This window comes from Mustelus asterias, chromosome 9 (assembly GCF_964213995.1).
Source record: "Mustelus asterias chromosome 9, sMusAst1.hap1.1, whole genome shotgun sequence".
In the NCBI taxonomy this organism is placed as follows: Eukaryota; Metazoa; Chordata; class Chondrichthyes; order Carcharhiniformes; family Triakidae; genus Mustelus; species Mustelus asterias.
Genome location: NC_135809.1, coordinates 96,021,357 through 96,044,652, shown reverse-complemented (window position 1 = coordinate 96,044,652; position 23,296 = coordinate 96,021,357). Strand labels below are relative to the sequence as shown.

The 23,296-nt window shown below is 44.4% G+C and overlaps 1 protein-coding gene across 5 annotated transcripts in view; it reads right to left on the bottom strand.

Annotated features, from left to right (window-relative positions):
- Positions 1 to 22,725, bottom strand: part of eps8l2 (EPS8 signaling adaptor L2) — a 199,261-nt gene extending 176,536 nt beyond the window's left edge. For 4 of the 5 annotated variants that reach the window (XM_078220593.1, XM_078220596.1, XM_078220595.1 and 1 more), the window contains exon 1: positions 22,350 to 22,689. The gene's annotated coding sequence lies outside the window, so the exon portion shown is untranslated. Of the gene's footprint in view, positions 1 to 22,349 lie in introns of all 5 variants that reach the window. The other variant, XM_078220594.1, reaches the window with a different exon arrangement.
- Between the last annotated feature and the right edge of the window lie 571 nt (positions 22,726 to 23,296).

Genomic DNA, 23,296 nt, shown 5'->3' with positions numbered 1-23,296 from the left:
AGCAGGACAAGACACAGTAGGCATCCTGGTCACCCACTGCGCCATCTCCAGTCCCATCTCTAGCCGTCTTGACTCTGGTCTTGCCACTGGATCCAGATGGGAATTGGAAAGAGAGAGTGAGGCTGACGTTGCACAACTCTCCCTCACTTTAATCCAAATCACGCGCTAGTCTTGACACCATCATCATCATTATCATCACCGTCCTGTTCAGCCTTTGAAGTCCTGTGGCGATGGGCGAGCGATGAAGCAGCAGGTGTGGATACACTGGGAGCTGTAGTCACGGACCTGCACACAGGCGGCTCAGGTCTAATGGTCGTTTTCCGCTGACCGAAGCAGCAGTGAAACTCGGCGTCTACCTGGGCGAATGAGCAGCCCTCTTCAGGAACGCACTGCTCACCTCTGCAGAATGAGGGAGGGGCTAGAAAAGGTGCCCTAAACATTGCCTGCTTCACTACACCCTGGCCTGTTTACCGCGGCTGGCGGGGATCCCATCTTGCGGTCGAACAAACAAAATAAAACACAAGGTGACACCATTGGCACTTGGAACGTGCGCACGCTTTTGGACAACCCTACAGCAGATAGACCAGAGAGAAGAACAGCCTTAGTTGCTCGAGAGCTTGCAAGATACAACATTGACATTGCAGCCCTGAGTGAAACTTGTCTTGCCAACGTAGGTCAGCTGACTGAAACTGGAGGTGGATACACTTTTTTCTGGAGCGGTCGCAGCAGCGATGAGCGTCATGATGCTGGGGTTGGATTCGCCGTCAGGAGTCACCTTGTTCAGAAACTTGCTAGTCTCCCCAAGGGTGTGAACGACCGGCTTATGACATTACAGCTTCCACCACAGAACAGAAGTCAAGCCACCCTGATCAGCGCTTATTCCCCCACAATGAACAACCCGGACGAGATGAAAGACAAGTTCTACGAAGAACTAGACGCCCTATCAGCAGTGAGCAATAACGACAAGCTGATCTTGCTTGGCGACTTCAGTGCTAGAGTAGGGTGTGACTCTGCATTCTGTCCGGGAGTCGTTGGGAGGCATGGAGTAGGCAAGTGTAACAGTAACGGCCTACTCTTAATGAAGACCTGTGCAGCACATGCCCTCCTCATCACCAACACAACCTTCCGTTGCCTGCCCGTAACAAGACCTCCTGGATGCACCCCCACTCTAAGCACTGGCATCTTATCGACTATGTCATTGTCAGGAGAAAAGACAGGCAGGATGTCAGAGTGACCAAGGCCATGTGTGGTGCTGACTGTTGGACAGATCACAGGCTCATTGTCTCCAAAATGAGGCTCCGCATCAGACCCAAGAGGTGACCACAAGGAAGCAAGGTTATGAAAAGAATCAATGTGGCCAAGCTGAAGACCTCCAGTATTGCTTCAGCACTGGCTGAAGACTTAGAAACCAAGCTTGCTGACCTACACCTCGCAGGTAGCGCTGAGGACGACTGGGAACGCTTCAGGGATGCTGTCCATTCATCTGCACTGAAGATGCTCGGGCCCTCTATCCGCAAGCAGCATGACTGGTTCGATGAGAATGATGAGGAGATACAGGCTCTACTTGTTGAAAAGCACCATCTTCATCGTGCCTGTCAGAACGACCCATCATCAGCTGCCAAGAAAAACACCTTTACCAGTGCTCGGACAGTCCAGAATAAACTGCGTAAAATGCAGGATGCCTGGCTGAGCGCCAAGGCAGATGAAATACAGGGATACGCTGACATAAACGACTTGAAACGGTTCTATGAAGCCCTCAACACTCTCTACGGACCTCAATCTCTCAGGAGTTCCCCCTTCTGAGTACAGATGGTACAACTCTCATTACAGAGAGGGCTCAGATCCTGCAGAGATGGGCTGAACACTTTGAAGCCGTCCTCAACCGACCGTCATCTATTAACGATGAGGCGATAGACAGGATTTCCCAGGTCTATATCAACAGCGCCATGGATGACCCAGCCGAAGTCACGAAAGCTGTTAGCCAGCTATCTAGTGGCAAAGCCCCAGGGGCAGACGCCATACCCACAGAGATCTACAAAGCTGCTGGTCCTGTACTTATCAAGAAGCTCACCGAGTTGTTCCAGTCCTTTTGGAAGCAAGGATCCATTCCTCAGGAACTTAAAGATGCTTCCATCGTACACTTCTACAAGAGGAAGGGCAATCGGCAAGTATGCAACAACCATCGAGGAATCTCGCTGCTCTCCATCACTGGAAAAACCCTCGCAAGAGTCCTGCTAAATCGCCTGGTCACTCATCTGGAGCTGGGCCTACTTCCAGAGTCACAGGGTGGCTTCCGCAAAGGTCGCGGGACTAGTGACATGATTTTTGCTCGCACCAACTTCAGGAGAAGTGTCAGGAGCAAAATCGCGAGCTCTACACAATCTTTGTTGACCTCGCGAAAGCCTTCGACACTGTCAGCCGACAAGGCCTGTGGAGGATCATGTCAAAGTTCGGCTGCCCTCCCCCCAAATTCATTCAGATGGTACGCCAGTTCCATGATGGCCAGAGTACTGGACGGCGGAGAATCCTCTGAGGCATTCCCAGTCACCAATGGTGTCAAACAGGGCTGTGTGCTCGCACCCACACTGTTCAGCATGATGTTTACTGCCATGCTGAATGATGCCTTCCAGGACAGTGTTACTGGAATCAGCCTTAAGTACAGAGTGGATGGGAAGCTCTTCAACCTGAGGAGACTTCAAGCTATTATCAAAGTGAAGAAGACTGTTCTGAGACACTTCCTCTTTGCCGATGACTACGCCCTGTATACTGGTCATGATGTGGTCTAGTTGCTTTTGCTGCCAAATAAACCTGTTGGACTTTAACCTGGTGTTGTTAAAACTCTTACTGTGTTTACCCCAGTCCAACGCCGGCATCTCCACATACTGGCTCAGAGCCAGAGATGCAAGTCGGTATGGACAAATTTTCCACAGCTTGTGACAACTTTGGACTCACCATCAACATTAAAAAGACCGAAGTCATGCACCAGCCTGCTCCTCATGCACCGTACACAGAACCCATAATCACAATCAAAGGGCAGAAACTACAGGCAGTGGACCAGTTCATCTATCTTGGCAGTACCCTCTCCTGAGCAGTGACTACTGATACAGAGGTTAACTGCAGAATAGCAAAGGCAAGTTCTGCTTTCGGTAGACTGCGTTCCACTGTATGGGAACGTTGAGGAATCAGCCTAGCAACAAAACTAAAGGTCTACAGCGCCGTGGTACTCACTACCCTCCTGTATGCCTGTGAAACGTGGACTGTGTATCGAAGGCATGCAAGACAGCTCAATCATTTCCACATGACTTGTCTTCGCAGAATATTACGCATCAGATGGCAAGACAAAGTACCAGACACTGAAGTTCTCTCTCGAGCAAGTCTACCATCAGTCCACACACTGCTGATGAGAGCACAGACCCGGTGGGCAGGTCATGTCATCCGTATGCCGGATGAGCGCATACCCAAGCAGCTCCTTTTTGGGGAACTCTCTGCTGGAAGACGCTCGCATGGAGGGCAGAAGAAATGTTACAAAGACACACTCAAGGCCTCCCTGAAGTCGCTTGACATAGACACGACCACCTGGGAAACGCTGGCACAAAACCACCCTACCTGGCGCTGCTTCATCCACAAGGGCTGTCAAGCTTATGAAGCAAGGTGCAATGCTGAAGCACAACTTAAGCACGAGCTGCACAAGTCCAGAGCCAATAGCGTAACAACTACAGCGCCTACACAAGTTTGCCCAATATGTGCCAGGACATTCTGTTACCAAATTGGCCTGATCAGTCATCTTCGGACACACCGCATCCAGCCTCATAATGACTAATGGTGTCGAGGTCCTCACCGACAATGATGGACGAACAACAACAACAACAGTTCATAGAGAAGGAAACAAGAGAGTGCAGAATGTAGTGCTACAGTCATAGCTAGGGTGTAGAGAAAGATGAAGGCCTAGTGTAGCTAACGATTCTGTATCCTTTTACCACGTCCTGTTAGAATGTAACTGATGATAACATTGGATCTGTTGTAGTGTGACCAATGGTAACAAGCTGGTAAGGGTCAGCTGACCAAATAAACTATGTAACCAATGAGAAAATGATGTGATGATCAGCTGACTCAGTATAACTAAGAACCTGTTGGGAATTGTTAATTTGCTTGGAATGGCCCAGGGCGAGGCCTCAATTGTTGGAGTAATGAAATTTCTTTATTAAACCTTTTTCCTTGATTTATCTGTTGGGTAAGCTTTGTTTCATTTCATTGCCTCTCACTGAACAGTATCTTCTGCTGGATGAACACGTCCTACTCCTTCAGTTACTGTAACCACATTCAAAAGTGAATAATAATTTCTTCTTAGTCACTGGGAGATCGTATTGACATTAAAGCTACATCGACCTTTGCCTCCTCTTTTCAATCTGCTACATGACAAAGAGCTTAAAATGCAGCAGACTACAGAAATCTATCATCCCTCTGTTAATGCTCAGTTTACTTTTGAATTACAACGGAAACAAAGGATGGTGAAATGTGTCATGTAGTGCATGCCACTGGCCATGCATTTATTACAAATATTAGTGCAAGAAACTATTAAAATCTAAGCAATAGTTAAAAAAAAGTTCACATAGCCTGAAAATGTTCTTAGATCAAAACTGGCCACAAACACAGCTCTTAAGACAGGCACACAAACACAGCCTTAGATTTTCCACCAGTATTACCTCAGTGTTAAAACTGCACTGATTTGGAGAAGTTAATTTACAAGCAAAGCAGGATTTAATGTTAAAAGCAAATTACTGCGGATGCTGGAATCTGAAACCAAGAGAGAAAATGTTGGAAAATCTCAGCAGGTCTGGCAGCATGTGTGAGGAGAGAAAAGAGCTGACGTTTCGACCAGGCGACCCTTTGTCAAAGCTGGATTTAATGTTGCCTGCTTAGTTTCTCATGTAACATTTTTGCTTCCCATGTTAACTTCTCTTGACATTCAAAGGCCATTGATAGGTGTCCCACTCTCAACTTCCTGTAGATTATCATTGACTAGAAACTGAGCTTGACCAGTCATATAAATACTGTGGCTACAACAGCAAGTCAGAAGCTGGGATGTCTCTGGCAATTAACTCACTTCCTCACTCCCCATAGCCCATCCAAACTCCTCACTCCCCATAGCCCATACCCACCCACTGTGGGTATCTACATCACATGACTGCAGTGGTTGAGAAGGCAACTCACTCCAATCACCTTCAAGGGCATCTTAGAGATGACCTAGCCAGTGACACTCACATCCCAAAAGAAGAGAAAACACCACCTGTACTTTCCATAATCTAAGTAAAGTAAAGTTTATTTATTAGTCGCAAGTAAGGCTTACATTAACACTGCAATGAAGTTACTGTGAAATTCTCTGAGTCGCCACACTCCAGCGCCTGTTCGGGTCAATGCACCTAACCAGCACATCTTTCAGACTGTAGGAGGAAACCAGAGCACCCTGAGGAAACCCACGCAGACATGGAGAACATGCAACTCCACACTGACAGTGACTCAAGCCAGGAATTGAACCCGGGTCCCTGGCGCTGTGAGGCAGCAATGCTAACCACACTGTGCCGCTCCTTTCTGGTTATTAATGGAATCTGCTTCCTGTCATTCATAAAGCCTTTCTCATATTTAATTTATATTTGCTTTATCATCCAGCTTTGGATGCATATCTTTGCCCCTCAAAAGGAATCTGCCTAACCTGCTCCCCAAATCCTCTTCGTTGTACCACCACTGCAGTTATGTCATGTGGCTCCCAGATGAAGTATTGCACTTAAAGCTCCAAAATTTGTGCCTATATCAAATGTATTTCTTGTAACACTTGTGCGCCTGGTAGACTAACTTGGTACCCTGATCTTAATTCAGTAGTCAAGTGATGTGGCATTCTGTAGATTATATACACCTACACGCACATAATATAGCTCCAATCTCTCTGTTTAATATAACAACTGCTTTACCCTGCAGCCACCTTTTCCAATCTGTGTGTGCTTCTTTAATCACTGAAATTAGCTCCTCCCCAGATGTAGATTTTACCTTCGATATTTTCTGTGTCTGGTCTCTTTCTACAATTATTTCAAACTTGAATTATGTTGTGGTCACTGGTATCTGGATGATCTAATTTAACACATCCACAGACCCATTTCATTTTGCAGGGTCAGATCAAACATTGCTTTCCTGCCTTGTTGTCCTAGACAGTAAGAAGTCTCACAACACCAGGTTAAAGTCCAACAGGTTCCTAGAGACATATTGGCCGATATTTTACGACCTTGCATGGGCGAGGCTCGTAAAATCCCACCCGAGGCCAACGGAGAGTTCCGTTCTGTGAGCTGTGCCTACCCCGCGGACATGGCGGTAAAATTCCAGCCATTGATAGTGAAACTTTTCACCATACGTCAAGGGTTCCTTGCCTTCCCCACATTTCACATAAATAACCAAACAGTGAGGAACACAAAATCTAAAGTTACTATCCTATTTTTGTCACCTTACTTTGAAATTCGCCAAAAGAGTCAGAGTTATAGAGGTTTACAGCATGGAAACAGGCCCTTCGGCCCAACTTGTCCATGCCACCCTTTTTTTCCCACCACTAAGCTAGTCCCAATTGCCCGCGTTTGGCCCATATCCCTCTATACCCATCTTACCCATGTAACTGTCTAAACGCTTTTTAAAAGACAGAATTGTACCCGCCTCTACTACTACCTCTGGCAGCTTGTTCCAGACACTCACCACCCTCTGTGAAAAAATTGCCCCTCTGGACCCTTTTGTATCTCTCCCCTTCACCTTAAACTATGCCCTCTAGTTTTAGACTCCCCTATCTTTGGGAAAAGATATTGACTATCCAGCTGATTGATGCCCCTCATTATTTTATAGACCTCTATAAGATCACCCCTAAGCCTCCTACGCTCCAGAGAAAAAAGTCCAAGTCTATCCAGCCTCTCCTTATAACTCAAACCATCAAGTCCCGGTAGCATGTTAGTAAATCTTTTCTGCACTCTTTCTAGTTTAGTAATATCCTTTCTATAATTGGGTGACCAGAACTGTACACAGTATTCCAAGTGTGGCCTTACCAATGCCTTGTACAACTTCAACAAGACGTCCCAACTCCTGTATTCAATGTTCTGACCAATGAAACCAAGCATGCCGAATGCCTTCTTCACCACTCTGTCCACCTGTGACTACACTTTCAAGGAACTATGAACCTGTACCCCTAGATCTTTGTTCTGTAACTTTCCCCAACGCCCTACCATTAACTGAGTAATGGTAATGTTCCCATCTATCTCCTTTTCCAGTATTTGGAGTGCCATTAAAAATAAAAACTCAACAACTTCCCTGCTTCAACTTAGGAGAAATCACATTCAGTCCTAGAACCATCTGCTATAACGTTGCTATTTTGAACTGTGAAAAAAATCACCTTTACTCAATACTGCAACCCTATTTCTTTCTACACCATACTTGAATACTTGGGGAGAATATTAAAATCCATTCCTCGTCGTGTTGGAATACATCTGTTAATGCAACAAAGGTTTAATCCCACGTGACAATTTGTACCTGCAAGCTCACCCATCGTATTACATTGACCTACATACAGGTTCAACCTCCTATCACTTTTACCATTTGCCTCAACCTGGTCCCTGCAATTTTGGGGATTTTTTCATCTTATACCTCCGTCCTTCGTTCTTGTTTCTACTCCTTGTCACTGTTTTCTGGTTCCTGTCCCCAACACAAATTAGTATAAATTCTCCCCAAAGTTAACGTCTCAGTGAGAACATTTAATAAAAACTTTGCTCAGCACCCTTCCCTCCCAGAACTGATCCTAATGCTGCAAGGATCTGAAGCTATTCACCTGCACAACTTCTTCAGCCACCCACTTGCTCTTCCTATACTATTAACGTCCTGGGGTTACCTAACCCGAAACTGAACTGGACTAGCCATATAAATACCATGGTTACAAGAGCAGGTCAGAGACCAGGAATTCTCACCTCCTGACTCCCCAAAGTCTGTCCACCATCAGGAGTGTGATGGAATACTCTTGCCTGGCTGAGTGCAGCTCCAAGAACACAAGCAGCTGAACACTATCCAGGACAAAGCAGTCCGCTTAATTGGCACCCTCTCCACAAACATTCATTCTATCCACCACCGATGCATAGTAGCAGCAGTATGTACCAAGTCCATGATGCACTGAAGGAATTCACCAAAGCTCTTTAGACAGCACCTTCCAAACCCACAACTACTACCATCTAGAAGGGCAGCAGACACATGGGAACACCACCACCTGGAAGTTCTCTTCCATAGGATTATATCCATTGGCGTTCAGAAGAAGAAGAAGGGATCTCATAGAATTATTTTCTAACAGGGTAGATTCAAACAGAATGTCCCCAATGGTGGGGGAGTCCAAAGCTAGGGTTCATACATTGAGGATAAGGAATAAACCTTTTAGGACTGAGGTGAGGAGAAACTTCTTCACACAGAGAGTAGGTGAATGTGTGAATTTCATTGCCACATCAAGTAGTTGAGGCCAACGCATTGTGTGATTTCAACAAAGAATTAAATTTGGCTCTCTGGGGCTAAAAGGTTATCAGGATCTTGAATTTGATGATCAGCCACGATCATAATCAATGGAGGAGGAGGAGGCTCGAAGGGCTTAATGGCCGACTCCTGCTTCTATTTTCTATATAAACCATTCATTATCCTGACCTGGAAATGTATTGCTATCCCATCACTGTGACTAGCTCAAAATCCTGCAACTCCCTCTCGAACAGCACTGTGGGTGTCCCTACATCCCATGGACAGCAGCAGTTCAACAAGGCCGCTCACCACCACTTTCTCAGGGGAATTGAGTGTGGGCAATAAATGTCGGCCTAGGCAGTGCTGCCCACATTCCTTGAATGAATTTTAATAAAAATACTCACTAATAATTAACATCCATATTCTAACCTTCACAGCAGCTACATTTTTAAAAATCAAATATTTGAGGAAAAAATTTATGATCCATAAGTTCATGTTTTAATGATTAACTCACTAGTTTATGTAACATAAAGGTCTAGGCTACCTTGATATTTTGCTGCAAGATGAAAATTAACTTAAAGGGCATGATTTTGATAGGTACATGCTATGATTCTAACCCTGCCTACTCACTGCAGGTAGAGGGTTAAGATCAGATTTGGGAATCTACTTCATTATTCTCTAACCATTAATACTGTCATGCCCCAGGTAAGCTGGAGCCCAAATACAATAGAAATGTCACATTCTGATGACATCACCCAGGTAGCTGTAGTTCAAACACAGAGGCATGTTCAGCTCCAGACCAGTCAGTAAACATAGCAAAGCTCTACTGCAGTGATGGTCAAGTTAGGCTGGTTAGTGTGTCCCATGAATGGCCCACCTTCATCTCAGTGGCTGCAAGATTGAAATTGGGGATGCTCACTGACCATGACCCCATAAAGCAAATTTAATGCATTAATATATACTGAATATTTCATAACTAGTTACAGAAAGTGCTTAATTGTTTCCATATTAATAGAACTATCAACTTCAAAAGTTAAAAACAAGAGAAGTATTTATGCTTTGATTGGATGCAGAGGGAACACAGCTCTCACTGTCAGTGTGTGCAATTAGCAAGCATCTCATATGCCCTCGCTTTATGTTCGCATCACTTTAGTCATACTGCTGGTAGGGGAAAAAGCTACGCAGACGGCAACTATGCCACATTGCAAAGCTGTCTGCCACAACTCACCAATTTTTACAGATACATCCAGAAAGGACACTTTCTATGGTGCATCACAGCTTGGTATAGCTCCTATTCTGACCAAGACCGCAAGAAACTACAAAGGGTTGTGAACGTAGCCCAGTCCATCACACAAACCAGCCTCCCATCCGTTGACTCCGTCTACACTTCCCACTGCCTCAGAAAAGCAGCTAGCTTCTTCCCTGCTGTCATCAGACTTTTGAATGGACTTACCTCGTATTAAGGTGATCTTTCTCCACACCTTACCGATGACTGTAACACTACATTCTGTACCCTCTCCTTTCCTTCTCACCCATGTACTCTATGAACGGTATGCTTTGTCTGTATAGCATGCAACAAATGATACTTTTCACTGTACACCATGTGACAATAATAAATCAAATTTTTAAAAAGCTGCACATGGGTAACGGTCAACAACGGTCTTGTGGGCCACATTGAGAATCCTGATGTGCTGCATGTGGCCGCCGGCTGCATGTGGCCCATCATTGCTCTACTGGCTGAACAGTAACCATGTCAGTTTTCAACTCTTCATGAGGAAGTCCTCCACCTTCCCAGCTCTCCTCCCCACCGGGTGCCCATAGATTTGCAGCGTGGGGCTAAATGCAAACAAAACTGTAACATAAGGTTTTTTAAAAAACTAAAATGGGAGTGCAACCCATAAAAGATAACATAGTCGTGGTCCACGGACTCCACAAGACAGGCAGGTTTCTTGGGAGTCCATGAATCAATACACCCTATGGTTGTATGGGATTGCTGCATGCAAGATCCTCCACTCCAGGCCCACAATGTGAACTGGGAGGACATCCCCCATAGAATGATCTCCACAGGGGGTGAAGAACATGCAGCCCGTACTGGAAACTCCTCTCTGCCACAGCAAAAGGCACGGAGGGCATTTCCATGAGATGGCTCAGACTGTGGGGCCTCAGTCCCCGGGGAGGGAGGCAAGGCTTGGGGCCGATGTGAAATTTAGTCCGAGCAGGACTTCACGCAGACGGGAGTCCACCGCACAAGTGCACCGCCTCGAGACCATGAGTGACGTTGGGTCCGAGCATGATCATTGTGGACGTCTTGAGCTGGAAGCTCACCGCTGTGCAACAAGCCATACTGCACAGGGATGTATGCGCCAGTGTCAATGATGCAGAAGTAACAGGGTGGCTATCAGCACTTTGGAGATCCCAAGGATGTGAAACTAGCGAATACAAAAATGTCCTTCTTGAATTGATACCTGATGTGCAGAAGAATCTTTCTACAGAACAGAACAGCGAGGGGAAGAGAGAACAAGGGAGATCAAAGGATACTGATGTGCCAACAGCTAATGCAAAGAAACAAACAGGTTTAAAAGCCTGTGTATTTTACAACAAATAAAATTGCTGCTCTTTAATCTAATAATCAAGCTCCAGAATGGATTGGAACATGGTGAAAGGTAAACCTGCAGGAATCTTAAACAGTTAACAAATCAATGTTCAGATTGGATGGAGGTCCAGTGTGCCTAGGATGAAGCTGAGTTACCCCTCTCCGCAAGAGATTTTAGGAGGTGACCACGTTAGAAGCATAAATACCGCTAAAGATGTTTCACAGGAGCATTATCAAACAAAATTTGACACCAAGCTACAGAAGGAAATATTAGATGACTAAAAGCTTGGTCAAAAAGCTAGCTTTTGAGGAACACAAGAGAAAAGAGGGTTAGAGGGACAGAGGAAGTAAAAAGGAAAGAAATGCGAAGCACAAACTCGGCTGAGGGTATCGCGTACAATGGTAAAACTATTTTTCAATAAAACAACGCGCAGGAGAGCAGAATGGGAGGAGTGCAAAATCTCAGTGGGTTGTCAGGCTGGAGGATAAAGAACAAGGCCACAGAACAATTTGAAAAATATCGGCTGAGCTTTAAAAAAAATGGAGGAATTATTCAACCGGAAGTTGGTGTAAATCAATGCGTATAGTGGTGATGGGTGAACAGGACTCGGTGTGAGTTACAACGTGGACTGCAGAGTTTTGGATGATTTTAACAGTTTATGGAAGGTGGAAAGGGGCCCAATCTCTTGAAAGACACTTGAAATTTCAGTGATTGGGGACGGGAGTTAAGCAATCTCTCTTTTTAAAGTTCCAGGACTGAAACAAAGCTCTTGGGACAAGTCTCAGAAATTGCTTCAGTGACTTTACAACCTGCTTGGATGGGTAATGTTGAGATGGCTAGTGTAGCTCCACGTTTAATTTCAGTTCCCTCCTAGGCTCCTCCCTCCTCAGGAAATAGATCAGGTATATTGGGATTCCCATTGGGCTACCCTTAGATCAGAGCTCATTAATTCTCTGGAAATAGAACACTTTGTATGAGTACTGCAGCATGTAGTTTAGCAGTGGGGGAGAAATTGCAGCAACTGAAATGAATCCTAAGATTATGGCCAAATATAAAAACCTTTAAGTGAACAGCATACTTTTAAATTAGTACTTCTCGCTTGATGAATCAGTTGTGATACACTAGCCCTTTTACTGAGAAGGCTAAATCTCCCACCGCAAATCACCAACACTATTCTTCTCCCTGGTGAGGGAACCACACTTGCAACCTTGGTGTTGTGTCAAAACTCATAAGTGTTTCATAGAATCATAGAAACCCTACAGTGCAGAAGGAGGCCATTCGGCCCATCGAGTCTGCACCGACCACAATCCCACCCAGGCTCTACCCCCACATATTTACCCGCTAATCCCTCTAACCTACACATCTCAGGACTCTAAGGGGCAATTTTTAACCTGGCCAATCAACCTAACCCGCACATCTTTGGACTGTGGGAGGAAACCGGAGCACCCGGAGGAAACCCACGCAGACACGAGGAGAATGTGCAAATTCCACACAGACAGTGACCCGAGCCGGGAATCGAACTCGGGACCTTGGAGCTGTGAAGCAGCAGTGCTAACCACTGTGCTACCGTGCCGCCCACCTGTGCTACCGTGCCGCCCACACATCCATGCCATCACGAAGACCAACTATTTCCACTTCACTAATGCTGCTTGCCCAACCCATTTGCTGCTGAAACTCTCATCCATGCCTTTGTTACATGTAGATCTAACAATTCCAATACGTTCTTGGCTTGCCTCTGATCTTCCACCCTCCATAAATTCAAATTTCATCCATACTGCTGCACCTATCCCAGATCACATCACGTTTCATTCATCCATCAGCAGTGCTTGCTGACTCTGATACCAATCTTAAAATAATTCTAATCCTGGCTTTCAAATCCCTCCATGGCCTCTCTTGTCCACAACTCTGTACCTCCTCCAGCCCTATAAGACACTTCCAACACCCCCACCGAAGATACCTGCACTCTTGCAATTCTGGCTTCTTGGGCATCCCAGATTTTAACCACTCCACCGGTGACTCTGCCTTCAGTTGGCAAGTGCCTAATTTTGGCAATTCTCTCCTTAAACCTATCCATATCTCTGCCTCTCTTTCCTACTTTGTATTCCTTAAAATCCACCTTTGACCAAGCTTTTGGTGCCTAGTATTTCCTTTTGCGGTTTGGTGTTAAACTTTGAGGACCTTTTTATTAAACGCCTTGGGACTTTTTAACTACATTAAAGAGAACTGCAGAAATTTGAGTTTCGCTGTCTTAAACAACAGGACATGTTCTCAAACGGCAGATGGGAAACATCAGACCTGGAATTTATATCAACTCTTCCCAATTTCTTTTTTTTGCACGTGGTGCTTCCAGAAGGCTAAGCACTTCTTCAGCCAATCCTAAAATGAAGGGAATATCTGCTAGGTGTTTCTTCAGCACAGCCATACTATAAATATCCACATTAGGAAATCCAGATCATAGAATCCCTACAGTGCCGAAGGAGGCCATTGGCCCATCGAGTCTACACCGATCACAATCCCACCCAGGCCCTAACCCCACTAATCCCCTGACACTAGGGACAATTTAGCATGGCCAATTAACCTAACCCACACATCTTTGGACTGTGGGAGGAAACCAGAGCACCCGGAGGAAACCCACACAGACACGGGGAGAATGTGCAGACTCCGCATAAACATTGACCCGGGGCCGGAATCGAACTCGGGTCCCTGGCGCTGTGAAGCAGCAGTGCTAACCACTGTGCTACCGTGCTGGTTCTTACAAAGTTACATATCTCAGTTTAAATGCTGTCTGGAATTTGGGGGCTAGAAGCAAGAAAAATAAAGTGTAGAGCAATTATTAAAAAGTCACAGTTCATTGGGTAGGTTTGTGCTGGAGTTGATTTCTTGAATCTGGTAGCATTTAATCCAAATGAAAGGGGGAGAGAGCAGCCTTCAACCCACTTCCTCTGCTGAAGACTTCCTTGACACCACTTGTGTCGCTTGCAATCTCTCCAATTTGGCTGGGAAATCTGGTCTTGAAATACTTCACCTATTGTGTATTTTCAAGTGGTTTTGGGTGGGTCTGTCTGTGGCAGCTGTTGTTTCAATATACAGTACTTTGCATTTTTAACGTCTCTGCCTTACACAGTTAAGAATTTCAATGGCTATCTGGGTTATGGGAAATTTCTCTCATCGCACTCCCGAGGGCGATTTGTTACTTTCTTCCACCTTCACCTTGAAACTTGGCAGTGCATTTTTACATAGTTTGCTCTGTCTCAGTTCAAATTTCCAGTCAGGTGAAAGTTTAAAAATCCTATTTGCAAAAATAAAGGGACATAACCCAGTGACACAGCAGAGAAGAAAGTTCCTGACTAAAAAAAAAGCAAAATATTATTTAAATGGAGAGAGATTGCAGAATGCTACAGAGGGATTTTGGTGCCCTTGATCACAAACCTCAATGTTAGCATGCAGATGCAGCAAACAGTTAGCAAGGCAAATGGAATGTTGTCCTTTATTGCAAGGGAGGTGGAGCATAAAAGTAGGGAAGTTTCACTACGACGACAGGTCATCGTGAGAACACATTTAGAACACGGTGCAGTTTTGATCTCCTTACTGGAGGGTTTTACTTGGATTCGAAACAATTCAGGGAAGATTCACTTGGATAAAGGGGTTGACTCAGGAGCAGAGATTGAACAAGTTGGGCCTATGTTCGATTGGAGATGATCTTGTACAAAATTGATAGATTGGACGCTGAGAAGTTGTTTCCTCCCGTGCCCCCCTTGAATTAGGGAGCACAGGTTCAAAATAATTTAAGATAGAGATGAGGAGGAATTTCTTGAGGGTTGTTAATCTTTGGAATTCTCATCCCCAGAGGACAAGGATGCTAGATCACTGAATATATTCAGGGTTGAGTTAGACAGATGTGTGATTGGCAAGGGGTTCCAAGGTTAAGGGGAGCAGGCAGGAAAGTGGAGTTAAGGCCATAAATCGGATCGGTTATGATCTTATTGAATGCTGGACAGTCTCAGTGGACCGAATGGCCTTCCCTTGCAGAAGGGAAATAAATGTTAACTCTTGGCTGAACAGAAGTTGTGACAATTATCTCAAGGGTTCTGCCATGAAGAGAAGGATGGTAGAATGAGCAAACTCTTATAAGGGCAAAGCACTTTCTGCAGATTGGAGTTGCATTATAGGATTTCCCCAGGGATTAGGGACACACAAGAGTACCTGTTTCCCCCACAACTTAATGATATCCAGAATCCTGATCACATATCTAGTGGGAGAACAGATGGTCTTGCAAGAGTTAGCTTTCCCTCAGTATTACAGCACCGGAGAATCATATCTGTTCTTTATTCTCGAGATGCCTTCAAAAAAGAAACAAAGGGCTGAATTCTGATACTGGAGGGTAAAATCCCACTACTAGGACAGGAAGCAGGAGATGACCTCCTTCGGCCAGTGTTGGGAAGGAAAACGCAATTCAATCAGCAGCATCACGAGTGGTGGCCATTGTTGAGACTGCAGCTGCAGGATGAGAGTCCATCAATAGCTGGACATCTTGAAAAGTAGAAGTGGGGTCTGAGGATGTTGATGCCAGGCAGGTGTCAGCTATCAGATCGGGATGGGGGATTGCTGAGGGAAGGGGCTTATGTTGAATGGGGTTGGTCACTGCTGTCGGGGGCCCTGTGGGCCATGGATTGTCGCCCCTACCCCATTGCCCTTGGAGCTGACTAAGAGGTAGTTGTGGTTCACTGGATAGTCTTCCCACATGGCCACAGGCACTCTGCTGCTGGTAATATTCGATCTGATTTATTGCCACGTGTATTGGTATATCGTGAAAAGCATTGCTTCTTGCGCGCTATACAGACAAAGCATAGAGTACATAGAGTGCAGAATGTGCTGTTACAGTCATAGCTAGGGTGTACAGAAAGATCAACTTAATATAAGGTAGGTCTTTTCAAAAGTCTGATGACAGCAGGGAAGAAGCTGTTCTCGAGTTGGTTGGTATGTGATCTTGTAATACTTTTGTATCTTTTTCCAGACGGATGTCCAGGGTGTATGGGGTCCTTGATTATGCTGGCTGCTTTTCCAAGGCAGCAGGGAATGTGCACAGAGTCAATGATGGGAGGCTGGTTTGCGTGATGGACTGGACAATGTTCACAACCCTTTGTAGTTCCTTGCGGTCTTGGGCAGAGCAGGAGCCATATCAAGCTGTGATACAATATCAGCTTTACAGGTGCATCTGTAAAAATTGGAGAGTTGTACCAGACATGCTGAATTTCCTTAGCCTCCTGAGAAAGTAAAGGTGTTGGTGGGTTTTCTTAACTATAGCGTCGGCGTGAAGGGACCAGGACAGGTTGTTGGTGATCTGGACACCGAAAAACTTGAAGCTCTCGACCATTTCTACTTCATCCCTACAGGAGTAAGAAGTTCACAGGGACAAGAAGAGGCCCTTAATTGGCCACTTAAGTTGTTCAATGGAACTCCCAGTGGGTGGTCCATCTGCCAGCTTTACCACTACTGGCAAAATAGCATGGTGGTGGGAGGAGATCAGACATATACCTTCCAATGCCTTCCTGTGTCATTTTACCTGTCCTCCCGCCTCTCAGCTCGTTGCCAATGGTTTGGCAAAATCCCAGCCAAAAAGTAGTTTCATATGCTAATTACAATTCACATGGTAGAACATAAACGAAATACAAAACAGACAGATCCTGCTCCAAATTCCTTATTTGGCCCTTCACACACACACCGCCCCCCAGCTTACACCACAAATAGAACTGCTGAGTTTGCACCTTAACCAAGTCATTGGAATGCCAGGTCACTTTTTAGTGCAACACTAAGCAATGTATTATTCTTCACTACACAAAACAAGCTTAGCAATAACTGTAACGATATATACACACTACTGCCACTATCCTCGTCTTTTGAATATATTTATTTGGCTGTTAAAATTAGGAACTAGAGCAGGCCATTCCAGCCCTTGGGTCTGATCCAAATTCAACTAGACTATGGCCGATCTGCACTTTAACCCCAATTTCCTGCCCTTGTTCCTTTTCACTCACTCTTATCCAACAATAAGATCCGTAGATCATTGTCTTGAAAGCGCCAATTGTTCTAGCAATTGTCCTTTGTGGATTTCTGAAGACATGGCAGGTCATATGAAGATATGGATTAAAACCAGCGACTTAAATCAACTAACCATGGTCGTTTTTGGACCGCGTTCTGAATTTCCCTCTATCTGGGAGAAGGGAAAACAAACTGGCTGGAACATACAGAACTAGGGCTCATTCATTCGAGAGTAACCTAAAATCTTAAACATAGAATCGCAAATGATGACAGCACAGGAGGTGGTCATTTGGACTACTTGTGTTGGTCTCTGCAAGAGCTACTCAGAAGAAAAAAAAAATCTAACATTGACATCTCAGGAATTACCCTTAAATCATCATTTGCATTAGAACATTAGTTATAAAAGTGCTTCACCTTTTACTATAGCTTGAATCAATAGCCCATGATTCCATGCAGTGCTGTACTCCATTCATCATTGGGTGCTACTCTGGGTTGTTCAGATCCAATGCAAAATATGGGAACTTCAGATGCACGAGATGGTCCCTGCGTTACTACGTATTTGTGTTACTGCATTAACAAGTCTTAATGCCTGTGTGTGTATAATGACGACACCAGTGGTCTGCATGCTAGATCATTTACATTCGCTGGTGTAGCTGACAGCAAGGATACCATCTGCCATCAGCTGTAGCTTGCTAATGTAAAAAATGTTCAAAGCACAATATTCAGGATGTTTCCCGAGCACAATTGGAATGAATTAGGAATTAGAAAACTGTAATGTTATCAGGGAGTTTTGGATGACAGTTTCAAATGGAACAAGATGCTTTCCTCATTTTTTAATGACATCATTTGAGCTCAATTATCTGCACAGCCTTGGAACCACTCCTTTGATATCCACTATTGTTTACATGGAGAGTGGTTACTATAACAACACAATGATCTAAATCTAATGCATTGAATTGTTGTACTCCTGTCCGACAACAGTTCAACCAAGTTCTTCAGTCTTGTACAAACATTCACTGCTGGTTTTTAACAGCAGTCATAAACCATTACAATAGGTGCTTTCTATTGTGCACTGCAGCTAAATGTGAACACCCAATCCTTCTGCCATTGGCTGAACTTTTAAAGATAATTTGGCAGTGTTTCCTACAGCAGTGAAGACTCACACGGATGCTGCAAGCCACCTTCAGGAACTTGGCGTAAAAAAAATGAAAACTTTCTCATATTTGATTCACAGGGTCTTTGGCACTGGTTGTGGCACTTGAGCCTCAGAATCAGAAGGTTGATGGTTCGAAAATCCAATCCAGAGGCTTGGTTACATCATTCAGACTGACACCAGTGTAGCATTGAGGAAGCATTATTCACATAGGATATAGGGAGGGGGGGGGGGGGGGGGGGGGGCGGGGAGGCAGGATCAGGCTATTGAGTTGAATGATCAGCCATGATCATAATGAATGACGGAGCAGTCTTGAAGGGCCGAATGGCCTCCTCGTGCTCCTATTTTCTATGTTTCTATCAAATGCGTCATATTTAGGATGAGGCATTTAGCCATCAAGTGGATGTAAAGATCCCACGGCAGTACATTGAAGAGCAGATGAGAACTCCCCATGTTCTGGTCAATATTTAGCCCTCATCCAACACCACTCAGTACAGTATCTGATCACATTGTTATTTGCTGTATGCAAATTGGCTGCCGCATATTGCTGGACAACAATGACTGCACTTCTAAAGTATTTAATTGGCTGTATGGCAATTTGCAATATTCAGGGCCTGGAAAGGGCCATTCAACTGCCACATTTTACATGGGTTCAAACGGGAGCAACACCAGGTACGAATAAAAAGCAGCACATAGAGCTCACAAGATTCAATATGATTGGCACTCCCACCACCTTGCTCAACAAATGTTGACAATCAGGCTCACTCATTTTTATTTAAACATTTTCATCTTAATGTTTGTCAGTACAGATTGATGTTTTCTAATAATGTGCCCTGGGAATGACTGGGAGAGGTGACGAGGAAGAGCAGAGAAGGACAGAGTGATTAAATTCTGCAATCATTCAACCTCCCCAGCACCAACTCCCAGCCAGCCATATCTTCGAGACCACTGTGGGTGGGTAGACACTGCAGCATTGAGTCCAACTGGACTAACTCAATTCCTTGAGAGGAATTTATTGATTTGATTTATTATTGTCACATGTATTAGTATATAGGGAAAAGTATTGTTTCTTGCGCGCTATACAGACAGAGCATACCATTCATAGAGTACAGAGGGGAGAAGGAAAGGAAGGAAAGTAGAAGGTGCAGAATATAGTGCTACAGTCATAGCTAGGGTATAGAGAAAAGTCAACTTAGTGCGAGGTAGATCCATTCAAAAGTCTAACAGCAGTAGGGAAGAAGCTGTTCTTGGGTCGGTTGGTACGTGACCTCAGACTTTTGTATCTTTTTCCCGATGGAAGAAGGTAGAAGAGAGAATGTCCAGGGTGTGTGGGGTCCTTAATTATGCTGGCTGCTTTTCCGAGGCAGCGGGAAGTGTAGACAGAGTCAATGGATAGGAGACTGGTTTGCTTGCCATGGCACTCACAAGTGCATGGACCTGTATGGCTCAGAAACAGTGATGAATTTACAAAAGTACATTTTTTTCTTTTATAAGTTTTCCTAATGTGAATCAATCACTCCTATGCCAACCCAGCCTAATTATCCTGGATAGCTAATAGGTCTTCCTGGTGTTGACTGAAATATGGGACATGTTTCTCATTTACATTCAGATTATAACAAAGGGGCGGGAAATACTGTTGGCCAGAAAGAGGCAAAACACAAGTTCTGCCCAAAGCTCCAAATCATCCCCATGTCTTTAATTGGCATTAAAAAGTGACAGTGAGGATTTGTGCCTGGATCCATAGACAAGGAAATATTCAAAGTACTTTGAATTGGCATGAGACCGAGAGGTTTTAAAAAGGAACTGTTCATCTCTTTGCTAATTAATTTAAAATTGCAATATAGTCTGTTATAAAACAGGACAGGAGCTACATTATCATCCTCATTATTGACTTTTGTTGAAAGGTCTAGTGGGAGCTAAATGTGATAGCTTCTGAAATCAGGCAACGAGATTGTGATTCAACAGTAGGGGGAAGGGAAGCTACAAGAGCAGGTCAGCAGCGAGGAATCCTTGGCAAATAACTCACTTCCTGACTCCCCAAAGCATATCCATGCACTGTCTACAAGGCACAAGTGTGATGGAATACTCCTGAGAGCAGCTCCAAAAACACCCCAAAAGCTTGACACCACAAAGCAGCTGCTTGACTGGCACCTCATTCAAAGATTCACTCCCTCCATAATCGATGTACAGTGACAGCCAATTGTACCATCTACAAGATGCACTACAGGAACTTACCAAGGCTCCTTAGACAGCACCTTCCAAAACATGACCACTATCATTTTGCAGATCCAAGAGCAGTAGATACATGGGAACACCTCCAACTGGCAGTTCCCCTCCAAACTCATCATCCTGACTTGGAAACATATCACTGTCACTGGGTCAAAATCCTGGAACTCCCTCTCTAACAGCGTGTGTCTACACCATATGGACTGCAATGGTTCAAGAAGACAGGTCACCAGCACTTTCTCAAGGATAATTAGGGTTGAGTAATAAATGCTGGCCTAGCCAATGACACTCACATCCTATGAATGAATTTAAGAGAGCACATACATTTCACACCTGCCATCCAATGAAAAAGCTCCACATTAACTAAGACTAGTTTGGCATGAATTTTAGCAAAATTGTAACTTAACCAATTAGAGTAAAAAGTAAAGTAAAACGCAAGAGTAACTAGAATTTGCTTGTATGTTGATACTGCATTTACATTACTGGCTCATTCCAAAAAAGGTGACTGTGATGCAGCTTAGCTCACATGCTTCCAAAAATCACACCGTGGGAAACATCCTTAATGTCAGGAGAAGGCTAACTGGCGTTGCTATTAGTAACAGAGCATGGCTATCCATCACAAACAAACATGACCAGATGTAACAAGGTGAACTGCCAGTGCCAGTCATTTAGCTTTGCTGATGTTGGCACTCGAGCATTTCCAAGGTTCCAGCATCAGGCTATTACTTTACAGGGTTGCCTCCAAAAGTACTTTTGTTGTCATTGGCAACCCTTTAAAAATAAGTGGGATTGAAGAGTCTGCATTATGACAAAAACCAAAAGGGTTAAGAGATCAACTCAAAAGGGGCAACACGTTATGGAAACCTGAAACTGGGCCTGCAACCCAAACTCTTATATTGTGATGTCCCTTATTAATTTAAGTTATGCTGGTTTTCAATTACGCAACGACTTAGCAAACAAAACAGAACAATCACATAGATGGCAGAAGTCATAAGGACTCAAAACATTAACTGTTTCTCTCTCTCCACAGGTACTGCAGACCTGAGTTTATCCAGCATTTTCTGTTTTTTTTCAGATATCCAGCTTTTATTTTAAAATACAGTTTCTCCTCATTTCAAACTGCACCCAATTTCAAATTCTGACATTTCCTGGATGCACCATGTAACTCATCTTAAAAAACTTCAATAGACAGGGTGGTATTTCCAAGTTACAACTCAGACAGATTTAAAAGTTGCCTAATCACCAAGGATGGACACTGCAGTAATTTAGAGTAGAATCTCAAAAGAAGTCTCTTTTAATGGCATCTCACCTTTCCCACCCCCAGCAACCCCCCCATCCTATATCTAACCCTTCCTGAAGAAAGCACCACAAGCAATTGGTGGTCTAAGCAACAAGTTTCCTTTGTACACGATAACCATCCTCCGCTACCTGGCACACTGCACCCGAGAAAAATATCAAGCACCATTTTATTTGTCACACAAAAACCAAAGGGAGATTCACTTCATAATGTGCACTGACTGGTGCCCCCTTCAGACAACGCATTGAAGGTCAACACAGTTATATATCACAGAAACAATGTCTGAAATTAAACAGTAACACAGTCCATCTCCCAAGTGACTGAGTAAATTCAACCCCCCCCAAAAAAAATTAATTCAATGACATAGGATGAGCAGGTATTTCAAAAGGAAAGTCTATCATCACAGAACCAGATTTCAACTTATTTTACCTTCCTTAACAACATGAGCACGGACAGTTTATAATTTCAATGGGTGGCCACATAGATTAAGACAATACTTTTGATATGAAGCAGAAAAGTAATTGCTTACCAATAAACCAGTCACTGTGAGCTCTTTCCCAGCTTCACTCAAACTTTTCAGCCATTAAACCTGCTTGTACTTGCGTCTTAAGAGGTGAAGAGTCAGTGCCTTATTTCCTCTCCCGTCAGCTGAACTTTGTTCTGGTAGATAATCAGTCTTACAATAGCAATGCCACCAGTTCTATCTGCGTCACTCTGTCGCTCTCGAGTTTAGACCCTATATTGCTGGAATAACCAGTATCACTACGTCACCTGCTTGCCGGCTGTCCCTATTCAATGCTCTATTATTTTCCTCTCCCAGCTGACTGACTGCGACAGAGCAGTGTGTGTGTTAACACTGCGCTGCAGGTAAAGCCTCAAACTCGCATTGGAGACCAGCTCTCTACAGGTGGGAGGGACTTAAAACAGTCGAGCAGGTTGCGTTGGATACACTGCACGGCTGTTATTTAAATAGATTGGACTAACTCTCTATCTCAGCCGCCCTTTAAATGAATGCTCCATAGCTGTTGTTTACTAACCCCTCCAGCACACCGCTCAATCATTAAACAGGTATTATAACATGGATTTGGACAGTGTTCATCATTTACTCAGAACCCTTGGCGATTAAGGAAGGGTTGGGGGGCGGGCGGGTGGGTGGGGAGGAGGGAAGAGTGGTGGAAGGAAGATGCAACTTTTGGCTTAAGATCAAACGTCAGATTAAGCCCAAGATGGGGTGCACTGCCTTATCTTGTCAACTTGGATCTTGTTTGTCTCCCTTTTGCTGATCATGAATTGGATTCACTTTGAATTTGGTGTCTGGAGTAAGTAAGGAATTGATTTAAGCTTGCCCAGTCTTAAAATTGCTACAGTACAGAAGGGGGCCATTCGGCCCATTGAGTCTGTACCGACCACATCCCACCCAGGCCCTATTCCCGTAACTCCACACATTTACCCTGGTAATCCCCCTGACACTAGGGT